The following is a 21,055-nucleotide window of genomic DNA, read 5'->3' as shown; positions in this document are numbered from 1 at the left end:
AAGGCAATCCATTGCATCAGAACTCATATTGTTTATTTATTTGTGATTTGACAAGCAAAGCCGACGGGAGAATCGACAACATTCAATAAAACAGCGACAGCAAATATTTGAACCATTCTAACCAATCAACCGTCTGGAAGACAGCCGTGCCAGTTCCTTATGGCTACCCAGTAATCAAACATCAAACCACCTCCACTCGACGACACGACCAGGTGGAAGGATCCAGGGCGAAGCGTTTGTGTTTTTTTTGCTGAAATTTTCAATCGAAAGAAACTCGCTACTCGATTGAGAGTTGATGGCGGAGTTATGCATATGGCAGCAGCTCCTTGTTTGAACGACACTGCGCTATGGAAACATTTTTCCTGCGGCCTCCTCCACGTGCCTCGAGAAAAATTTCACCTAAGGCCGCGCGTCACTTCAACCGCAAGCAAATGTGTAATAGGATGGCTTGTGGGTTTGATTCTTCCCTAAGTATTATCACCATTAGTTTATAACCGTACGCAAATGAGGCGGATAACTTTATTTAATCAAACTATATCTTTCAAAGAATAAGTGAATAACAGATTCCTAAAATAACTCAATCCTCAATCCTCAATCCTCAATCCTCAATCCAGGAAAAAAAAGCGAAAGCTTGAAATCACAATGTAATAGGAAACTTCCAATTATGAGCAGTACAAAATTTGAGAGAAATAGCACGAAATAGTTTCATCATTTAAAAGCCAACCTTGAAAAAGTCCAAAAAATTCAAACATCTTTCATTTGCAAACCATCGATAAAAATTTCGTAGACTTGGCATGACTTAATTACTTAAAGTATCTATTTCTAGTAATCACCACTTTATGATACACTGAGTTGAAAGAATAAGAAGGTAGAGGAAACATTTTTTAAGTTACACTTTATGCATACTTAACCCTGACATTTCACTGCTTTAACTTACATTTAACCCATAAAAATGAGAATATTTTTAGCAGTCTGTTTTGGGATGTTTATAGTTTTTTCATGATTTTTTATAATTCTTTTTTGTATAGGGGAACTGGGGGTAAGACGAATATATAATAACTCATAAATGAACACATCTTAATCGTTAATTTTGGAAGGCATTCTAAAGTATGCTTTCCATTTCTTTTGGGGAAAAATGCACATATGTGTGTACCCAAACGCGCCGGTTAACGTTTCAATGTTTTTATTTTATTCAAGTGCCTCTGAAAGTTTTTGCAAGGTAGAAACACTTGTATTTGACTTCACAAATGCAAAAATGTACTGCTACAAGCATTGCTGCCAGATATACTGAAATTCTTGTAAATAGTTTTTTTTTTAAATAAAGCATGGATCACCCAAAATCTGGACGCACTGTTTATTACACCATAACGCTCCTAGTTGTCGGATCTGTAATATTTTCACAGTACTTGGGTCGGAAATGTTTCCTCTATCAGTGCTGAAATTTAACTACGGTTCGTTTTGTTCCAAAAAAGTTACACGTGATGGAAGCCGTGAGACGAAAATTAATTTTGGACACCCACGTCAAACGCCCGAAATCTGTAAAAATGGTCAAATTGACCCTGTGTAGCGTTCTCAAATGGTTCCGTGAGATGCGAACTATCGATCGGCAGGTTCATACCAAGCGCTATAGTGGACCTGTTCAAAACGTAGGTTTCAGTGGTGAATAGAGTTAATCTTTATTCATTTTGTTCGTCAAGTCCTTGAATAACTACTTATAACATAAGCAATAGCTACTATTTACATTATTCACTGAAGTGATATCATCACTTATTAGTTTTCTCATTTTCGTGTGATATTCTGAGCTAACCACTCAGAATATGTGGCAACACTGGTGAGTTACCACGAACCTAAATTGAGTTGTTTGGCTTCACAGTGTGATGATGTAAACATTTGTACCGTGTTTACCAGCTGTCATCATCAATCAGCACCGCTATTGTTTCAATTGCGAATTGACTCAAAGCATGTGGAACCAAAACAAACTGTTTAGGTTTCGCCGACGGAGCGGCAGATTTCCTCTGCCGAAACCGTAAGTATCAACACCTCCCCTCAATTCGCAGGTTGAGAATGCTGAACAGCATCGCGTGCCTTGCCCTTGGTTACGCGTTCGTGAACGCATCAGCTGGCTGATCCTCAGTAGAGATGTCTGCATATATAGCTGACCGCTTCTCATGATGTCTCTGATGACAGCATACTTCACATCCAGATGCTTCATCCACTGATGAGTCCGCACCTCTTCCAGATACTGGATGCAAGGGATGTTATCTTCCATTAACGTGAAAGGAGTGCTAACCACACCCAATTCACCAAGGAAGTTTGTTAACCACAAACCTTCCTTCACTGCATGGCAAAGGGCTCATAAGGGGTCGACGACATACTAACCGTCTGCTGATGTTTCGTTGACCACGAAATAAGATTCCCGAAGATCTTGTAATCGTAACCTGATACAGATCTTCGATCATCGGAGTCGTTGGCAAAATCTGCATCAGCATATCCGATGAGTGGTTCCGATTTCGCGTCTCTGAGCTCTGCGGAATACCAACGCTGTATCGGTCGTACCTCGAAGGTATCGCAGAATAGGCTTCAGGCCTTGCCAGTGCCTATCTACAGATACTTGCTCAGTGCGCTAACCTCAGCACAGATATCTGGTCTCTAAGATGTCGCCAGATATTGTAGACAACCGTTCAATTCTTTGAACGGTTGTTCGGTGATAACCTCACCATCGCTCAGCTTCGTCCAGCGAACGTTTGTGTCAAGAAACCTGTGACCTAGAGTAAGCCAACCGCCTCTCATGCCGCGTACTTCTCCAAGGCTGCTATCTATTTTTCTCTCGCTTTCATCCAGGGCTGCTTGATAGTTGCTTAGTACGCTAACCGCAGCACTGATTTTCGGCCTCGTAAACAACCGATCAAATCGTTGAACGGCTGTCTAGTGATAACCTCACTTCGTTCAGCCCGAATCTCGTTCTCTTTCATGGCTGCGGTGGTCTTCCGGAAAAAGCAGTCCCTTTGGCCCTTGAGCTTGCTGACGATTCGAAGTTGCTCTTCCTCATCATCAGCGGCTACGTTAGCCACGTAGCGTTGATTAGCTTCTTTTTTTCGCTGACTGCGTCTCTAGGCCGATTCGGGATTGACGGAGTCTTGATCATCCTCATCATCTTCGCCATCGTTACTCTCGTAGTCGCTCTTGTCTCACGCCCTATGCTGACTGGCACCGGAACCGATGATTCGTTGATTCCGGTGGCTGATAACTCCAGCACGCGAACTAAAAGCATATTGCTTTCTCGAACGTTGTTTTCTGGTAACCCCAGATAAACAACCTCTTGCCGCTTTCTTCGCGTTCCCTCCCAAAGCCTTAATTTTGCGATGACTTCGAGAATATGCACTCTCGGCAGGAATCCGCAGAAAGAACTGGTTGACTGCGCTAGCGACTAACCGTCGCCAAAACCACCTCCTCCGAAGCACCCGAAACATCAACCATCCGCCGAAGACCTGATTTTGCCAAAGCTTAGGGTACTCTGATAAAAGGATCAAGTCTCATTCAAAAATGAATCAATTATCCTTTAACTTTTAAAATATCACATTTTTGTAGTCCCTTGAAAACGCTTTTAGTTCTCTTAAGGATTCATGCATCGATCTAACTTTGGCAGCATATAAACTTGAAGTTACACGCTGTTAGAAAATGCAAAAGACGGTGATCTGCACTTTTTTTTCCAAAAACATATGATAAATACAGTAAAGAGGTTCAAGTATTCTCATTCTTCCCTATTTGTAGTTAAAACTGAGTAAAAAAAATTAGTTTTTCGTCTTGACATACATTCATAACAATCATACTCTTAGTTAAACATTTTTTAGAATAAATCTGACTTCTGTTTATTCTTTGATAGGATTTGGTTTTCAAAATTGATTGATTATTAAAGTCACCAATAAGTGGAAGAACCTTGTAGCCAAGGTGTTTATATATAGGAGGAGTTACCGAATATCAAATTCCCGATACAGCCATTTTTGTTATGTAGGCTATGCAACTGCGGAACTTGTGGAGTTTGTTTACCAACAAACCACAGAAAAACTGAGCAAATAATCTTATGTTTGTAAACAAACTCGTTGAGAGCCCCGCTCATCCCTCGCCTACTTACTGCCAAAGTAGGAAAACCTCTTGATTAAAAAAAACCTTGCTCGTAGCGCCGATGTGGTCTAGCGGATACGCTGGCGCGAGTCTGGTTTTGGTATGCCAGGCGTACTGGGTTCGATTCCCGGTATCGGCAAGAAACTTTTATGTTCAAAACCCATAAGTGGCCGACAGGAAAGATGTGTTTCCTCATATAACTGACTATATATTAAAAATGATCAATCAGTTGCCAGCTCGCCAGGTATAAAAGTGGATGCCGGAATAAATGTAAGTTAACTAGCCCACCTGACCTGACTGACTTGTCCTTTCAAAATATACCAACACCAACACACGCAATACGTTCACTCCATAACAGTTAATACGAAACCATGGGGTCCGGGTATGCTGTACGCGTTGCATTGGAGATTTGTCGAACTTTTTTTTTTATTTATTTATAAGGATTTTCATCCATTTAGGATGATTCATCCCTTTTGTCGAACTTAATAATCTAAGAATGCATGTGAGCACATACTGTGTACTCATGGTGGATAACTAACATACCTTCATACATACAGTAAGTGAAAGAACCTCGTAACTCAGGCGTACTGGATTCGATTCTTGGTATAGGCAATAAAACTTTTGGGTTCGAATCCCCTAAGAAGTTGCCGACAGGCAAGATGTGTTTCATTGTATAAAAAACTATATTTGATAAAAAAAAATCTGCGGCTAATCTGAAGAGATTATTGCAAGCGGAGTGGATTTCCAATCATTGTAGGTCAAGAAGGTTAGATGCCTTCTCTCGACGAATCATCGGCCGTGGAAACCTAAGAAGAAATTCTAAGGCCAAGCCACACAGCCATAGGCTACACCTTGCTACCGATCAGATGGCGGCAACGTTACACTTTTTTTTTTTTTTTTTCTTTTTCTCGGGATTTTCATCCCGAAGGATGATTCATCCCTCGGCAACGTTACACGATTTGTCTATGTATCATGTGACCAACATCTTTTAAATAAGTGGTCGTGAATCTCGTTTTAAAGCTTTTTTTTCTCAGATTTAAGCTTTTTGTGCCTTGAGAGCATAGGAGACGAAAGCTTAAATCTGAGGAAAAAAGCTTAAATCTGTCAAAACGAGGGGAAAAAAGGGGAAATCTGAGAGATGTGCTCCATACGGTTTGAATAGCGTTGCCGCCGCCTGCTACCGATTGGGGAACGTACATGCGTACATACATACATCAAAAAGTGAAAGAACCTCGTAATAACAAATCTCTTTGAAATAATGAGATGTTTGAAATAAACAGTACACTAAGAATAGTGAACGAGACGATCGAGCTAAGTAAAACTAATTTTAAAACGTTTTATGCATATTTTTCACTTAGATTGACCGAGTTAATTCAATACTTTTCACAATTCACAATAAGACCGGTACAAGCTTTGTATGAAAATTTCAAATTTATAAATTTTTACGCCTCCCATAACTTTTTTTGGTTTTTATTTTTGTCGAATAAAGTAATTAAATATTTTGGAAGCAGTTAACTGAGTTCCTAACGAGTTTAATTAATTGTGCAAATTTGTGTGTAGGAGGTCAAAATTTTCATTTAATATTCACCAGAGATGTTCTGAAAGATCAAAACAATACAACTATACTTTTTATCAATTTTCAAATTGTTATTACAATATGCGTAATTCAAAAATTGAAAGAAAAAAAACGAACAAGCACCAGCCCACAGAAAAAGTGCTACGTATGCCGTGTCCGAGATACGATCGAATGGTATCCTCAAGGCCACGCTCAGTGTTCAAAGAATTGATACACCAAATTCTCGATACATGCGTTCTTATCCCAAAGTTGAATTTAAATTTGTATATAATTTTGATTGAAAAGTTTAAAATGAAAGTTTCATATTCAAGTCACCCTAATGGTCATACTTTTTTCGGCCCGATTATGGTAGCGTGTGTGGGTTGTGAGCTCTGGATGTCATGTGAACTGAAATAGTTGGACTCGGGATCTCTCGGATCAAGGAAAAAGCGGGGGCAGTAGCATATGCACCGAGCAGTACGTCTACTTCTACTACTGTCTACTGAATGCGGGAACCTATGCACTTACTTATGCATAAATGCTGATCAATTAGGAGCACTATCGGTAATTGCAATTGTTATCCAGATGGTATGACAGGTAGCGTATGCAAACATGGATGAAAATAACTGCAAAACGGCTCTGAGGCCGAAGGAACGTTCGGACGCTGTCTGGCTGGCACATTTTACTTGTTTTCAATTACACATTGATTGTATTGTGGGCACCTTTATGTTATTCCTGGAGAAACGGATGTGTTATGTAACATATAGTTCGAAAGTTTACTGTTTCAAATACTGCCACTCTGTGTTCCATTCTAGATATGCATAACAACAGGTACAAGTTAAATAGAGTGTATTCCGAGAATTTGATGATTATCCTTGCTTATGCCATTGGGATAGTGACACATTGCCCTTTTTTTATTCCCTCCACCTAGTCCAACAAGAATGAGGCCTTAAGAATACTATTGAGTTAAATTGAATCGATTGAATCATCGAACGAACTATTGAATTTTATTGAATCTAGTCAAACGATTGCATTTTAGCATGTTTATCATCATTGCAAACTAACTCTATACTATGGATGTATGTAACTCAGAAATCCCATCACCTACTTTGGTTTCTTGTCATCTGATTCGTAACGTCCTTTGATGACAAGGGACACACATCACATGACACGTCGCTGCCTGCCCATGTTGTGCTTTGTTGTCTTTCAGCTGTCCCATACTACGAACTTCCGGGGACTGAAATAGCGGTTGTCCTGTAGCGAATTCGATGCCTGATGATGGTGACAAAGGAGAATTCGCAATTGGATAGCAAACAAAAGGCAACGTTTTGGTGCAGCGCAGAGTTTGGCATCACCGTCGTCGTCTCGCTGGCTGTCGTATGCAAACTGTGAGCGTCCCCGATAGCAGCTCAGTGAAGCTTTCGTTCGGCAATCCACGACCACATTTGTGGACCGTTCGAGCCCTACGGATGACCTTGGTCTCTATAATGTTACGGAAAGCTAATTACTGTCTATTGTTTAAGGAAACAAAGGCCTCGGCTCAGAACTCGTATAAGATTTGCTAGCCTACGGAAAACAGATAATACACCTGACTGAAAAGGACCATGAATCAAATTATAAACTGCAAACGAATCACACAAATTTGTCCAGAAAAGTGGAAATGGGAATTGGAAATTTATCAAGAATCAATATGAACGCTCAGCTGGCCAGAATTATCTAGATTCGCTGATATATTTATTTCTAATGACATTTTAAACATTTTGAGATGGGCAATACAAGAGAACGGAACATTTTCGTTCTAAATTACAGCTCAAGAAAAAATGAAATTTTTAATTGGAAACTCTAAAGAAGTTTGATTTTTACAAAAAAAAATTATCAAAGTTAAGGTGGCGTGCTGAATTATAATTTGAATTTAATTTATATAGATAGTAATATATGTGCAATTTGTTAGGCCTAAAAGAATCCATGGATTTTTTCACCTAAAATCTATCTTTCAGGAAGCGGTCATAAAAAAAAATATGAATTAACTAAGAAAACAGACAGAAATCTGTGCTTCTCGAGAGGAGTATTGCGTACAAAAAAATGTGTTTAAATATTTAAAAAACGACAGAAATCCACTAGTATACAGACAAATTTTCCTATTACACTGAAAATTAAAGTAAAGAGCCATGCTTATAACATATTTCCAATTTATTTTCTCTTATAGCTGTGATTTTGTAATTTTTATTCGACCGCAAACTTGTACAGATTGATAAAAATCGCACGAAAGTTGCAGTTATATTGGATATATTCTGCTATGCGAATGAAGTGGCTCGGAGTCGCATTAGTTTTACTCGAGTGACTTTACAGTGAGCGAAAATAGAACAGTACCACTGTGTGTTTTGCTTGTTAAAATATCAATATTGAAACTTGAATTTCTGCAATTCAACTCAAATTATTCAACGGATAAATCAATCCTGCAGTTATGTACTGGCAATTTCGGATACACAAAAAAACCAAGCGAGATTTGTAATTGGATCTTCGAATTTTAAAAATGAATTAGAATACTAAAAATCGGTGAAAAATAAAAAAAGGGGTTTTCAAAAAGCAGAAAAAATGCAAACGTGTAAGAAAACTTACATTATTTAAAAAGTTTCTTGAGAAGCTTGTAATCCAGCCAAAAAAAAATCTCAGCCAGATGACAACATATTTATCAGAAAGAAAGTTCTGCCAGAAGGGGCATCGGCCTGTCTTCGCACGGAGAAAAAAGTATAGTATTTCCAACAATAATCCAATTATATTTAATCACTAGCTGTTCCCATACGAACTCCGTTTCGCTTTCAACTTAGAATATGTTATGAACAGTTTGTATGAAAGTCAATAGCCAAATATTTTCCTGATGCATTTCCGAATTAATTGTTAAGTTACAATTGCAAAAATATTGAACGAACACCTCTTCTGTCGTCTGCTACTTCATTTGAAATCTGGAATTGATTGCCCGTGCCAAAAAAAAACCCCGTGTAAAAATTTCGAGTCGACCGTCGCATAACAACGCCATTATTGCCAAAAAGTCAAACTCCTTTTGGAGGCCTCTTATACAATCTTTGATATCTGAAGTCGATTGTCCATCTCTGAAAACTACCGTGTGCAAGTTTTCATCCCAATCCGATGTATAATAACAACGATATTTCAAAAATATTGTAAGGTTAATATAGACGACTCTATTGCCAGCCCCTTACGCTGAATTCAATACCTGAAGTCAATTGACCGTCCCTCAAAACTCTTGTGTACCAATTTTCTCTAAACAGATTTATAATAACGACAATATCGCCAAAACAGTGAATAGTTAATATGGACGACCCCTCAGGCCGACCCCTGACTTTAATTTGGATAAATGAATTCAATTGTTTGTCCCAAATAACCCCTATGTGCCAATTTTCAACCCAATCCGATGTATAAAAACAGCAAGATGACTAAGATATTGAAAACTTAATTTAGACAAACATCATTTCTTAGGAAGCTTGGATAGATTTGGCCTAATAGTTTTATCTTCAAAAGATTAAACTGCTTTTTTATCTTTTCCATCCCTTATCTAATGAAAATATCTGTTGAAGATTATCCCACTTTTCAATATGGATGATTTTGTTGAGCATGTTGAAAACTCCTTTTGCATGTTTTCAACTGCATGTGTGAATTTTTTTTAAATTTAGTTTACCTTAAATGTTGGAAGTTCTACTAACAGCTTTTTGAAGTTATCGAAAACAAATCATTTCGAAAACACTATTTCTATAACTCAAAAGTTAGAAGTTGGCCAGTGAAATCGAATTGGATTAAACTCAAATCTTCAAATTTTATTATCTTATCAATTTTCTAATCCCCCATCAAAATTCCAATTGAAGCATTAAAATCGCAGCCTTGAACTTATAAACTCTGAATCTGAAAAAATTTTCTTTCTCTAGGAGGAATTCCAAAAATATAAAAATGGTTGACCTTCAAAGCCCCCCAGCAGCGGTAAAGAGCACTTTGAAAGCCACTACTTTTCTAGTCAATATATTCCTAATAGGCTAGTTGTATTTTTCAATCAAAATGTAGGCTTATAATTGTATCCAAATATCTCGTACCGGTAGCATGTGCTTTGAACAGTAGAAAGTACAAAAAACACCCGCCAAAATATTCACTTTCAAATTTTTCATGCTCAGCAAGCGTCGCCCATGGTGCTGGTGAAAATAATCCCGCCAACGAAACGAACGGAAACGAAAGTCGGTTCACAAAATGGGTGCCATGACTTTCGGTTCGGGGGAATAAAACCGTTGTTGTACGGACGACCGCCTTCAAAAGGGGTCATCCGAAAATCTAAAAACATTTTTCATCATTCCTGGTCCTAATGAGCACCCATGCCAAATTTCAGCTTTCTAGCTCTTAAGGCAGCTGAGCCTATTGAAGACAAACATACAAACGAACAAACAAACGGAAATTACTTTTTATATATATAGATATATCTGATTGTTTCTCGGCTAACTATAATTATGAAAATTTCAACAATACATATAATAGACAATCTTATTGATTTCGTACATTCAACAATGTATATAATACATTCAACTATAGTTGTATGATTAATTTGGTGCATTCAACTATAAATATAATGGATTCAACTATAATGCACGATTGATGTCATACATTCAACAATAATTATAGTAGAATCAACTATAATTATATAATTTATTTAATTATAAATATGATAGATTCAACTAAAGTCTGCTTCATTTAATATTGGAACAAATTATTTTGCTCATTGTGGCGCTCCTAGTGGACGGATTTGGAAACTTTTTTCACCCACGTGTCGGGAAATTCATTACCTTTCACCATGTATTTATGTCATAACACCAAACGATAGCATTTTGTAAACAACCGCCATGGAAGCCGAACGGAGAGATCAAATTGTGCACAGTTTTCTTGAAAATCCATTGTTGTCGGCAACGAAGCTAGCTAAACAGCTTAAAATGCCCAGAAATACCGTATGGCGTGTTGTCAAGCAGTACAAGGAAACATTGACGACGGCTCGGAAGCCGCATTCGAAGCGTCGGAGTGGAACTGTTGACCGGAAACTGCATGGGAAAGTCATCAAGGCCGTCAAGAGGAATCCCAATCTTTCAGACCGCGATTTGGCCAATAAGTTCCAGGCCGCTCAATAAGGTCATTCCGAGCCAGCAAACAGCCAAATCGGACGCTGAAGCAGAACAATGTGGCCAGAATCCGTGCTCGAAAGCTGTACGACCAAGTGCTGACCAAGTTCGACGGATGTATTCTGATGGACGATGAGACCTACGTGAAGGCGGACTTTGGGCAAATCCCAGGTAAAAAATTTTATTTGGCGACGGCTCGGGGGGATGTACCTGCAAAATTTAAGTTCGTGTTTGCGGATAAATTCGCCCGCAAGTACATGATTTGGCAGGGGATATGCAGTTGTGGACAGAAAACCAAAGTCTTTCTCACTGACAAGACAATGACATCAGAAGTCTACAAAAAAGAGTGCCTACAGAAACGGATTCTGCCGTTTATTCGTGCCTACGACCGTCCAGTAATGTTTTGGCCGGACCTCGCAAGCTGCCATTACAGCAAAACGGTTATGGAATGGTACGCAACGAACGGGGTCAGCGTAATACCGAAGGACCTCAACCCCCCAAACTGCCCCCAGTTCCGGCCGATAGAGAAATACTGGGCAATCACGAAGCGGAGGCTTAGGCAAAGGGAAAACTTGTTGGGAACATGACTCAAATGAAGAACTGGTGGAATTAAATCGCCAAAACGGTGAACGAAAAGGGTGTGCGCCGCCTAATGTGCCGTATTACGGGAAAAGTACGAGAATTTCTTCGAAACAGCAATGAATAATTTTTTTAATTTTTTTTTATGATAGAGTAAAGAAAATGCTACATTTGTATGAAAAACAAATTATGAATTCGTTAATAAATGACTGAACTACACGCAATTGTTTGTGTTCCAATATTAAATGAAGCAGACTTTATAATAATATAATTGATTTAATTATAAATATGACAGATTTAATTTTATTTCTATGATTGGTTCACTGAGGTCAACTATAAATATTGTACATTAAATTTCTGTTTGTATTGAAAAATATCATATCCGTGACGTCCGTGCTTCTGCACCCGGCGAAGATTGACCTTGTGGGGGGAAATTTTGTATTTGTATTTGTTTATTTATACATGACGTAAGATAACATCTTTTTAATTGTCACTTTCAGAATTCTCTACAAATTTCAACTGTTCTCATCTGTTCTAGCAACCATTTACTTATTTTCACAAAAAATATAATATTCAATATGTCCTATTCAAATTGAATCTTTAATTATTATTAAAATGTGTTTTGCAACCGACTTATTTTAAACATTGCTTCCGACGTTTCATACTTCAAAAAATTTGGCAGATTGTTCCACAACACCACACCATTAACGAACAAAGTACTGCCGTATGCCGCTGTTCCATATACCGGTACTGTTAGGTTTCCTGTCCGCTGTCCTTGTAATCGAATTAGATACGCATGCAGATATTGCGGTTCACGCCGTCGAATAAGTCTATGGAGAAAAATGCAACAACGCATTTCGTAGAAATTCCTAAAAGGGCAGCCCAATAACGTAACGAACACAGCTATTTAGTGCGACTTCTAGTTTAGATTTTTCTTCGTTGCGCATGCCTAGTTGGAAAACATCACCAAAAATGAAGTGAGGCAAAATCAGCGTTTTGAACAATTTTTATTTGGTACTCCGCGGCAAACCTCTGGCTATTCCATTCAAACTACGAAGGCAAGCATAGATTTTTCCGACTTGTGAAGAATTCAGTTTGTCCCACTTAAGATTGTTTTGAAACACGCCTCCAAGGTTGTTTGCTGAGTTTACTGGAAAAACAACCTGATTTCCAATGTTGATGTCTGGCAATCCAGTGTTAAATTGGTTCCTTCCAAAAATCAGGACTTTTGTTTTGGTGTGATTGATTCGAAGATAGTTTTGTGCCGCCCAATTACTCACTTTGTCCAAATCATTATTCACGAATGTCAGTAGCACCACAGAGAACAGACGTACAAGCTAGCCCACGAAACTTGTGTAAAAATCCCAACACCCTTTTTGAACTAATTTTTGTTTTTTGGCTACGATTACGCCTTTTCGAAAACTGGGCACTTTAAAGTTGATTTGTAACTCTTGAACGGCGCAATAGATGGCACTGTTTGCAGTCAGTTTCTAACGTATTTTTTTGGTGATAGCATTTGAAATTTTACACACTTTTTTGACGGTTTTTTGTTCGAGCTTGTACGTCTGTTTTCTGTGGTAGCACTTCCAAGGATTTCCTAGAAGCGACGAAAATAAGCTGAACATCGTCGGCGAACATTTGCACTTGGGAATACTGCAGAACATCAGGGAGATCATTAATGTACATCGAGAATAGCAGAGGTCCCAGAACAGAACCTTGGGGTACTCTCGATGAGATAAAAGCCGGTTGAGAAATTTGTTCAACACAAGAGACCCACTGCCATCTTTCTGTTAGGTATGAATTAATAAAACTTAGAGCTGCATCTGTGAATCCAAACAACCTTTGTAGCTTGTGTAGCAGCCAAGAGTGTGATATAGTGTCGAATGCTTTCGAAAAGTCCAGGAGTACTAGCACAGCATTATCCTTACGATCCACGGCACAGGCGACGTTGTTGTGTACTCTTAGAAGTGCAGTTTTTACTCCTTGACCACGTCGGAAACCAGCTTGATTGACAGATAAAAGATGGCATTGATCAAGGTGTGTAGAAACTTGAGTTTTTACCATTTTTTTCAATACCAATATACTAATTGGACGAAGATTTTCTATAGTATTTAAGCGGTTATTCTTCTTCATGGGTATAACTTTTGCATTCTTCCAGCTTGTAGGGAACTTTGATGAGTTTATGGCACAATTCATTAGATGTGTTATGTGCTCTAAAATGAGAGGAGCGATGATTTGAATAAAGCGTATGGAAACACCATCCATACCTATTGCGTGCGATTTGACATCATATATTGCATTGACCACTTCTAAATCATGAACTTGCCTAAATTCAAAGCTGAGAATTGCACGTTGCTCAAGTCTATCAGGCGTACAAGTAACTGTGTTGAGATGAGACACAAAAAAATTGTACAATTGAGGATCAAAAGAACAGCTTTCATTGTGCTTAGCTTTCCCTATTCCTATCACATTAAGCTTTTTCCAGGTCATTGATGCGGTGATTTGATCGTTAAACTGTCGATTAAGAAAAGATTTCTTTGCACGTCTTATCAATGAGGTCACATTATTACGAATAATTTTATAGTTCAGCCATTTTTCATCCTTTTGGTTTACATTTGCATGCTTCCAGTCTTCGTAGACCAAATTTCGATCAAGTATATCCTTTCTTATTTGGTCGTTGAACATGGATGATGGGCCCAACACGTTTAGCTGTACGTGGAGGTATACACGAATCATGAATAGCATTGATGTGGGAAGAGAAAAAACTCGTAGCAGAATCTACATCGTGCAGCTGATGAAATTACTCAACTACTTACTGATGATTTACTCAATATCATGACATAAATCTATCATTCGCTGACTTACCATAATGCTAGTTTCCTGTGGGATCCTGCCAAGATCGTTTAAATAAACGTCGAATTCCCGGGCAGCCGGAGTAGGTGTACTTTTCCCAATTCCAGGAGCTGTCAGCCTTCTACACAACCGCTGCCAGAAACTGGTAGAGGAAAATGTTTCCCCATCACCGGAGAGCGCTTGCGTTTTGCCACCGATGTCAGGTTTTATCGGCTGAGCCCTAAAAACAGCGATACGATCGCTACAGGGAACACGTATTGGGTCCCACACTTACTTTTTTTTTTGTTTTTACTGATGAAAACTATAGTATTTAAGAAACACACAATCTGTCATAACAATATAGTTTTATTTACTATATTTTTGGTTCAATACCTAGAATCAATCATATATTTGTAGTTAAATCTATCATATTTACAATTGAATCGATTATACCACTGCAGTTGAATCAATTATACCACTACAGTTGAATCTATTATATTTATAGTTGAATGCCTAAAATCAATGATACAATTGTAGTTGAATCTATCATATTGACAATTGAATCAATTTTACCACAACAGTTGAATCTATCATATTTACAGTTGAATCAATTATACAACCACAATTGAATCTATCATATTTATAGTTGAATGCCTAAAATCAATGATACAATTGTAGTTGAATATATCATATCTACAGTTGAATCAATCAATTATACCATTACATTTGAATCAATTATACCATTACAATTGAATCTTTATATTCATAGTTGATTGCATAAGGTCAATCAGCAGTTTGTAGTTGAATCTGTTAAATTTATAGTTGAATGCATAAAATAAATCATACAGTTAAATGCATTATATAGATAGTTGATTGCGTAAGGTATTTCCATGAAAGGTCGTACTGTAATTGTGAGAACATCGTATATTAGAATTAAAACAATCTATTCGTACTTGCCATTCAAAGTCGCTTATTGTGATAAACTTAATCGGTAAATAATTATTGATAATGCAATTCCTATGCTAAGTAATATCGTAAATAGCTAGTTTAGATTGCACAGCGCTGAAAAGTATTATTTATTGTAATAGAATCGTCTATGAGATAGGTTAAAGGTGTATATCAAAAAACGGCATCTATAAATAGATTTGGAGTCCAAAATGATGCAGTCAGTGGTATATTATACGATCAACTGATTTTTAGACGGAGCTCTCAACTGTACATGAACAAATTTGCTTGTCTGTATCAACATGAAATGGCACCGAGGAAGTATCGAAGGACAGGGATCGAAACGTTGTGAGTTCGAGACTGAGGAAAGGTATAGATAAATTTGTATATGGTTCAATTTTTTTCGCATTAAACACTCAATTCTATTGCATCTGTGTTCACGGCGATTCATAGTAAAATCGTAATAAGGGAAAAATATAATTACTTTGGGATACAGTAAATAAATTGTATTAAATGGTGAAGAAAGTTGTGCAAACCTCAGGCTACCTGTAAAAGGAAATTGTAGTCAAATTGTGAGACAGGCAATAGAAAGTTGTAAGTTGTACAATGCTAAGATTTTGTGCAAAGCAAAGTTGCTATCAAATTGTTGAAAACGCAATACAAAGTTTTATATTTTCAAGGTGAGCAAAATTTGGTCCGTATATTGGCTCCACTTTGGTACGTACAGGCTCATATAGAATATTCTATACAACTTTTTAAGATTGTACAAAAGTGTGTATATCTCAGAAACAACTGAAATACCGTCAACTGGGGCAACATGCATCACTTTTCAACTTCAATGGCTTCTTAAATCATAACACTTACAGATAATCATACCTCTTGTACATCAATAGTTTTAAGATTGATAAGACACCAAACTGACGTAGTCAGAAAAATTATTGGTTTTACCAGTTATTTTTAAATTTACAAAAACATGCGATTTTAACCCTACTATGAAAAAGGGGTAATTTGCAACAAACTCTGCAATTAATAAAAAATCATATGAAAACGTTTGAAAATTTATAGTTTTTGATACATTTGTGATGTCACAACGCATAAAGCACCAATTGCAGTAATTTTTGGTATTGTTCGAATTAAATTTAACATTTTTTCTGTAAAAACGTTTTTAAGAAAAAAAAAAGTGTTAATCTGCTGCATACATTTAGGGTAAGAAATACTACAAAATATTCTTTTAGCTTAAATCATGAAAATAAATCTTAGGATGGATGAAATTTTAATGTTAACGAACGCAAAATGCAAAAAAAAATCATATCCCAGCATATGGAAACACCATTTATGAGATTTATTTGTGATTTGCATTTTGTTGCATTTTGCCCCAGACAGCTAACTGAATTATAAAAATATTTATTTAATAAAAATTGATGGTTGTCCGAAAAATTTTTGTACACCAACAGTGTCAGTATAGGATAATGAAAGCAACATAAAGTTTGTAAGCCAATCCGTCATACAAGGTAATTTTTTTTACAGCATCGAAAAATGTAAAAAATTGTATATTCATTGCTCGATTTTTTAAATTTTTTATGAGAATCAAAAACTTTAAAAAAATCTTTCACGATGTCAAAAAATATGTCATCAACAATTTGTTATCATTCAATGATATGTTTATTACAGTTTATTGAATTAAAAATTGAATGACTGTTGTGTTATACAAATGTTTCATCCAACCCTGCTTTTGCATGATGCCCCGGTTGACGGTATACGCACCAAAATGTTCACTGAGCGTTCATTTATTGATCGAAAAAGAGTACATGTACTCTTAAAGAGTACGTATGGTAACCCTACTCTAAAAACCAAGTCACTTCAAGTCACTTGCCTCGCAGAATAAGCCCCATTGTAGAAAGTATGCCATATTCTAGATCCTGGATTGCAGGGTTGAGTAATTTGTACGATAATAATTTTTTTTAACGATATCCAGCCTTATCGATTTCACAAAATCCAAAACTGCATACAAATTAAGTCACGATGAGTTAAGAATGTACATTATAAAGTAATTTTCAGTTAGTTGTGACAAATTGAACCTCAAGAACTCTAAAGGGACCTTCTGTAAAAAGTGTGGATACAACTTTAAAAAATTTCTTGAATCCTTAAAAACTTTTAAACGAAAAATCTTTTTTCGATGTCTTTAGAAAAGTTGCAAACCACTCTAGATCGGTATGAGTAAAACTAAGTTAAATTTAACCAAATTTCTCTTTGAGGAAAGTATATGGCCAATGACAATTGTTTTCAGTTTTAAAGGATAATATTCTGAGATATCTCTAATATCAGACCACAAGTCTTTGTTTTCCGTAGAAATTTCCAATGTGTGTGTATGTATGCATCAAGTAATAATCTTACCTATAGGGAGCTGAGCTTTACGTAATCTAAATTCTCCACAAGCTGCAGCTTATCGTAGCTCTTACATACAAATTTACCCTTCCTTCGTGCCAGCAGAAGATAGCTACGCAACCGTGATATAACCAGATAGAACTCCTCCACTTTATATTTTACGTCAATGTTCCATTCACCCAGAACATATTGGGAGAAGCACTATTATCGATAAACGGATCATCCCGGCCTGTTCAAACAAACAAGTGTAGATGTTGCCGTAAAACGAAACTGTCGGTCGCCTACAAGCTCTTCTCTGAATCTATACTCACGGATGGCTCCTGGTCAACTGCCACCATGTTCAACGTTTAATGTCCTCAATGAAATGGGGGGAAGCCCCAGCGATTTGCGGACAATCCATAAACTGGAAAGGCAAGGTGAACTTGGAAGAAAGGGCAAGAGGCGGGTTTGTGTGTTATGATTTTTAATGCGTGGGAGCCAGAACATCTAAAGCAGAAGCAGTGTTTCATGTAGTCTACTATAATGCCAATACCGAGAAATCAAACCCAGATAGCAAGGTACGATCCATGGGAAATTGGATGATGACAGATCGGTCGATTCAATCCAGGGTCCAGCGAGCGAGCAAGAAAAAAAAATAAAACAAAATAAAATGGTAATGCATTATAAGTGCCGGCATCCCCCTCGGATTTCCCCACCAATCCAAAACGGAACGAAACGATACGATACAAACGCGTCATCGTCGCTGCCAAGAAGATGCCGCAGCGTGAATTATGCTGCTGGTAGCAGCAAAGTAACATGATACAGTTATTACATTTATGCTGCGTTGTTTGTTTCGCCCACTCGTCCTCCGGAAGGTTGGCTGGTTGTTGGTCTTTGATGATGATGGCGATGGCGATGGCGATGCTGAATGGTCACCAAGTGCTGAATAATGGTCCAAGTCCGGAGCTCCCGGGCTGCGAACTCGATTACGTTCAAGCCCTTTGATAAATATGATGCGTTACTGAGCCGCGCTCCGCTATTTTTCGAGTCGGGTTTGATCTGTGGCCGATCGGGAAAGTCGCAAGCTGTGCGGGTCCGGTGCTCGTAATTCGGTTAAGTGAATATTAATTCTGATGGATATAATACGGTCGACACCCTTTGACTTCTGTTTCTGTTTTTTCTCGGAATTTGCATGCAAATGGGAAATATGTATGGAGGTAGGATTGTCGGGGTTTGGTACTGAGCTGAACTGACTGAGTGAATTGCTTTTCAAGCCATGGCGATTGGACGGCGTAGTGGGTTGAATCTCAATTTCAATGCACAAGATTCTATGAAGCACGGGGCCGCCTCTTGTCGTCGTCACATTCTCACGAACGAAATGAAATAGAATAGATATAATGTGATGACTCGACGAAGTTCTCCTCCTTAGACGAGTTGAATATTAATTTGCCCGGGTGCTGCTGCTGCTGTGTGGCGAACGAGCAAAACACAATTCGTTCCCAGCATGAAGTGCACGCATTCGGCCACTTGAACTGAGTAAACAGCGGAATGTAAATTTATGAACTCGTCTGGCAGTGTTAATATGAATAGCAGACACTCTTTTTTTCCTAAAATGTTTGAAATAAGAACATCATTGAATATGTGAAGGTTTTTAATAAAAAGCATTCCAGTATTTACTATATCATAGTATTTAAATTGCTCTCGGAATCATTGTTATTGAGTTGTTTGAGTATTGCGATATACATTAGTACATCAGGACTGCCACACAGTAACCAAAATCCTAAAAAAGCTGACAAAAAGTGTGTTTCTATTTCAAGAAAATGTTTCTTATTCGCTGTGATTTGTTTCACATTCTGCAAAAACCCAACAAAACATCGCATGGATAGGAATCTAAAGTTCTTTCGCGAAACCTTGGCCTTGTTGTGAAGGATTCAATTTCTCTTTCGAGTTTCCGTTAAAGTAGTACGAAACATTCTTGAACTGGAACAAAATTATATAAACACTTTTATCGTTATTATTTTTGTCAAGTAAAACATAGTTTCTAACCTCTTTAAACCATAAAAAATTCTTAAAGTGTTTGAGTCTTAAATTTTTACAGACTTTTGTACAGAGGCGAATCTACCAAGCAAGCCTCTCTAATAAAATAAAATAAAATAAATAAAAAGACTTTTGTACCAGCTCAGGTATATCAGATGTACTTTTCGAAGGAAACTCGAAACATAAATTGAATACTTTACTGACAAATATTAGGCCAAGCTTACAAGAATCCTTGTGTATTTGTTTGGTTAAATTGATGCAAAATATGACATATAACACATCGAATTACGAACCATTCACTTGAAATAAAAAATTTTACCAACTTTTTTTTATGGATTTTGATCACTGTGCGACAAGAGTAGGGGAGAATGAGGATACTTGATCCCTGGGGATACTTGATTCCTTAGCTATATCTCGAAACTGGAATGTCTTACAAAGATCAAATGTTCTAGAAAAATGTGCCAAAATGAGCAAAATAACAATGCTTGTAGTTTAAAAATTTTTTTAACAAAATAATTGTTTGAGTTATTGAACTTTGTTTGAAAAATTTTACAAGATGTAACTTGAAGATCTTTTTTCATCACTTTAAAATGTTCTTTACATTGGAAAATTATGAAAAAAATATATGTTCCAATGTATCAATCGTTCGAGCGTAAGATGAACTTCATAATGCCATATTTTCAAAGCAATGGAAAACTCTCAACTTTTTTCAGAAAAAGTTTTCTAAAATGTTGATTATGGGTACAATTGATCCCCTAGAGTTGGGTACAATTGATCCCCCTTCCAAATGGCATATTCTTCTTCTGAATTGATCGTTATGATTGCTGATTACGAAATTACTAATATTTATTCAAAATTAATATTTATCAAACAATTGTCTGAAGAAAAGAGCAAAAATAATTAATTTTCTCTAAATTATAAAAAATAGCGCCTTTAAGTATGCAATGTTATTAGCGTTGAGACAAAGTTATAGAATTTTCTTCTTATGTCTGCTATGAGTTGTGAAATGAGAACAAACATGACCTAAATAGTCAATTAACATTCTATTTTCGGGTTTTGTTTGATTTTTATACAAGGAATAGCTGATCCCATACGAACTCCGTTTCGCATTGAACTTGGAATATGTCATGAACAGTTTGTGTGAAAGTCAATTCCCAAGAATTTTCCAACTGCACTTCTAAATTCAATATAAAGTAATAATTGCAAAAATATTCGATGATCATTTTTTCTTTCGTTTGATACTAAATTTGAAATCAAGAATTAATGAACCATGCCAAAAAAAACCCATGTATTAATTTTGATTCGATCTTTGCATAACATCGCAATTATTGCTAAAACGTTAAAACCCTTTTGGTGGCCTCTCATACAATCTTGATGTCTGAAATCAATTGCTTCTCCCTCAAAACTCCCGTTTGCAAATTTTCAAACCAATCCAATGCATAACAGCTTCAATATT

The sequence above is a fragment of the Uranotaenia lowii genome, chromosome 2 (genome assembly GCF_029784155.1).
Source record: "Uranotaenia lowii strain MFRU-FL chromosome 2, ASM2978415v1, whole genome shotgun sequence".
Taxonomy (NCBI): Eukaryota; Metazoa; Arthropoda; class Insecta; order Diptera; family Culicidae; genus Uranotaenia; species Uranotaenia lowii.
The sequence above is the reverse complement of the archived record's forward strand: the minus strand, read 5'-3'. Positions refer to the sequence as shown.